Here is a 4,556-nt window from a genome sequence, read left to right as displayed (position 1 = left end):
AATTCTAACAATTGGAACTCTTGATGAATTGAAAAAAAAACTGGAAATAACAATCAATTTCAAATTGAACAATCAACAAATAAAAACACATTTAAATAAAACCAACTGTTTTTTTATTAAGGCCGATGCAATTTTCTTTCAAAGTTTTTGTCCCTCGGCTCTGGCCGGGATTAAGGGGAGGAGGGGCAAAAAACTATAAAAATTGAAATCACAAGGCATAGTCTTAACATTTGAATGCAAAAAGTGTTTTAAAATGCATTTTACACTAGTTCAGTTGTTTTGCAATCATTAGTTTTCAAAGAATATAAGATTTGACAAAAACAAAAAAAAAACTTTTTGCGAAACTAAACATCGAAAAATTTCGAAAATTAAAGAGATTTTTTAATCAACCCAAACATGCTAAAACAAAATTCTTAACGCTGGGGAAGACAAAAACTTCTAATAAAATTTGTACCAGTCTAAATCAAGTTCAAAAAAATAATAAGCCAAAGGTTTATAAACTCTTATATTCATCGTGTATTATAATAAATTACTTTTAAAATAATTTTGAAATTAAGAGATATCAGCCTAATATAAAGCATTTTACAGCGCCAATGCCCATGCCCACAAAAAAAACAGTTTCAGTGAACACGTCAATAAATTCATCAATTACTGTTGGATTAACTTTCAACATAAAAAAAAATCAACTTCAAAAAAATGCAATTCACCAAATTTTAGAAAACATGCACCTTATAAAATAAGCACATTCAAAACAATTAATAGTTTTAAAATTTCATAACTTTCAAGAATAAATAAATTATTATAAATTTTAACGATGTAAAAATGAAATAAACAGAAATAAATTATATTTAAAATTCAGCTGATTTGAAAATGCAATAACTCAAATCATATCAATAGAATTGCAATTTCCGTGAACATAAAAGAAATCAAAACCATAAAATTTCAATAAACTTCAAGGTTATATAATTTAAATTTGAATCAAATTATTTCAATTTTCAATCATTTTTAATGTTCAATAAATAAAAAAAAAATCACCTGGTTAAAAAAGGCTAAAATCAAAACACTTCAAAATTTGGCTTGTAAAAAAATCATCAAAAATATAAATCACAAAGCATAAATTCAATCATTTCACAATGTTGTAATCACAAAATTTAAATTCGAACAATTTTAAAATCAGTTAAAAAATCAATCAAGAAAAGGTTTTATCAATTTTAATTCGATTTATCAGCGACACAACCAAAAAAAGATAAAATAAACTTTGTACAGGTTTAATAAGTCCCGATTTGAATAAATATATTTTAAATCAAATAAACTTTCATATAAGATAAAAACATTAAGAATCAACGAAATTCGCAAAAATTTAAGATTTAAATTAAAAATAATAGAAAATTTCATATGGCCGCTGCAAATATTTTTCAAAACATCAACTTGTTTCAAAATTAGCTTAAAACATCAGGGGCTAAATTATGTTTTTTTTTTTCAAAAGAGCTCAAAATTGCAATTTAAACAGACCTTTAATCTGAAAACAATTTGAAACGAATTTGCCTGCAATGATTATAATTATTAGCATGATTAAACTAGTTTGAAAATATTTTTGATTTACGTAAAAAAAATTTCTTTGAAAGCTTGATATTTTTTAAATGACTCACCTGTACTATTGTATATGAAAAAAATGAAAAATGAAAAATTTAAGTATGTTCCAAACAACAAAATATTTAGTTGTCATCAAAAAAATAAGCCAACTTCTTCCAGCTAGATGATTGCATCCAGCTACATCTACAATTACTTCTCGGGAAGTGGGGCGACAAAAGTATCACCAGCGACACGACACAGTGCTCCAGAATTTAGAGCAAAATCCTTCTGGGCAAGAATCCGCCTTGCCTGCCTGGCTGCCTGCTTTGCATGCAAGAAGTCGTCCTCTAGTCTGGGGAAACACGAGCAGATAGAGAATGAAAATACACACACACACAAAGGTTTCCAGTGGAATAATAACTCATTTCACACCAAAATACACACACACACACGTTCAGACGCAGACACACACAGAGAGAGGGTTGGAAGAGTTATGTAGAGCAAAAGCTTCTTCGCCCACGGGCGAAATGCAAAATGGTGCTTGACACTTTGCATTTTCTCGAAATTGGAGGATTGTGTGTTTTTGGGGACGCTTGGGGATGTCCTCAAAAATTCAAATACCTTTTTTATCATCAACCAAATGTGATTAATTTTCAATTACGTTTATCTAGCGAAATAAATTCAACATTCTTGAAAATTAACAAATAATCTTCTCGGAGATCAAACTTCCACGAACTTTTAACCCAAAAAAAAACACCCGAACATCCCCAAACCCCATCATTCCGGGGGTGAGTTAAGGTTGAAGCCCCCACACGCCATTTTTCTCGCCAAGCTTTTAAATTCACATTCAACACGGACGGACGGCAAGGACGTCGTCGTCGTTTTTCGGACGGTCAACCCCTCCAGGGCGAGAGTCCATGATTTCCCTCCCAGAACCAACGGCACCAACAGCCGTAAGTATCCATTACAAAATGACGGCGAAAATTGGGTGTTAAATATAAATTTCCAGCGCCCGGAGTTATTATTCCCGGGGAAAATCCTTGCACGAACGAATGCCATGGCGATGATTGTGGGTGGGGTCTGTGAAATTGTTTTGATTTGAGGTTGTAAAAGTGGCTTAAATGATTCAGAAATTACGTTAGCCTATCTACTGACCAAATTTATTTCTTTTCTTTTAATTCCATTAAGATATATCATGAAAACAAAATCTTCTGAGTAGTTCTCTACAATTTTTTTTTTGCATTTTTTAATTTTAATTTATTTCTATAAGTATTTAAAAAAATGAATCTCTGTGTCCAGAGAAGGGATTTCCTGATCTATTTGGTGTCTTCTGCAAAGTTGAAGGTTTTGATTAGAAATTTTTGAAATAAAAATAGGTAAACGGGAAAAATGCGATTTTTAATTTAACTTTTAATCAGTTAAAAGTAAATTCCACAAAACAAGTTATAATTATTTTTTTATTTTTTGTTATGTTTTAGAATACTAAAAAAAAAACATTTTTTGAGCCAACGTGCAAAATCTGGTTTAGGAGACATGAATTTAAAAAAAGGAAAATATTTAAAATCCGGACATAAAATTACTCAAAATCATTTTTTAAGGAAAAATCGAATATGCAATCGATAAGTACTTTGTATCGTTCTGAAGTTATAGCCACTTTTGGATATTTATTTTCGCTTTCGTTTCGTTTTATGCATTTTATTTAAATATACTTCTTAAAATAAAGCACCGCCAAAAAACATATTTTTGAAAAGCTGAGATACAGCTTTGAGTTTTCTGAGATATAGCCTCACATTGAATTAGAATCAATGAAAATTAATGTCTCTAAGTCTCACCTAATTAGCACGTAATTTTCAACTGTCGATATCTTTGTAACTATTGGTCCGATTTTTAATGTTAAAAATTTAAACTATTTTAAAATTGTAAAATCAAGCTTAGCTTTCGAAAAGGTCTGAAAATAGATAATTTTCCACATTTTATATTTAAGATCAGATTACAATTATTTTCATTAATTTTTCATATTAACAAAATAATGTTCTTCTATTAAGTTATTTTCTGGTTAAAACTTGGATTTTCAGCAATTTTTTAAATTGAAGTCTAGCTTGAAGGGAATTGGGGTGTAGAGGGATAATGGACCAAGTTGTTGATCTCAATAATTCAATAAAATCCTGAAACTTTTTATCATTCTCATTATACTTTTTGATTTGTATTTTCCTTGAACTTTGTAGAAGCTTTCACTACACAATAGAAGCCATTTTGCGTCCTTGGTTCATCCATACAAGTTTCCAGCTAAATTTGACAGCTGTTCATACAAGAATGGTATCTTAATATTCTAGAATCTGCATCTTGAGAACGGAATATCTAAAAAAACGATCACTTAAATTTTAGATGCAATTTAGAATTGAAATTAAAAGGAACTCTACAAAAAAAATTAAATAAAGTGCAGCGTTTCTGATATAAACCCACAAAAAAATTGATTTAAGCGGATTTTTTGCAATTTTTCGAAAATATTTTTTTGAAAACGCTGCACCAGCAAATTCAAAGATTCAAAAAACCCAAAAAGTATGGTTTGTGGGTAATCACCCAAATAGCACTCAATTCAAAATATTTTCGTAATTTAAATCTCACGAATAACATTTGTGTAAGATTTTTATTTACATCTTGAGCCCATTTTAAAAGTTAGGCTTGAACTTAAAATTCTTAGGCCGTTGCAAATATTTTTTAAAAAAAGTTAAAAATTTAAATTACAGGCCACGGTGTCAACATTTGAATGAAAAAAGTGTTTTACAATGCATCAGTCCAGTTGTTTTGCAATCATTGATTTCCAAAATTTCTATGTAATGACGAAAATTTTATTTTTGCGAGAAAAATAAGTTTTTGCGGTGCTGTATATTGTAATTTCATAAAAGTTCAAAATATTTTCAAACGAGTCCAAACATGTTAAATATGATTAATAATGCAGAAATAGGAATTTTAGATTGTTCTCA

This window comes from Culex pipiens, chromosome 2, assembly GCF_016801865.2.
Source record: "Culex pipiens pallens isolate TS chromosome 2, TS_CPP_V2, whole genome shotgun sequence".
NCBI lineage: Eukaryota > Metazoa > Arthropoda > Insecta > Diptera > Culicidae > Culex > Culex pipiens.
The sequence above is the reverse complement of the archived record's forward strand: the minus strand, read 5'-3'. Positions refer to the sequence as shown.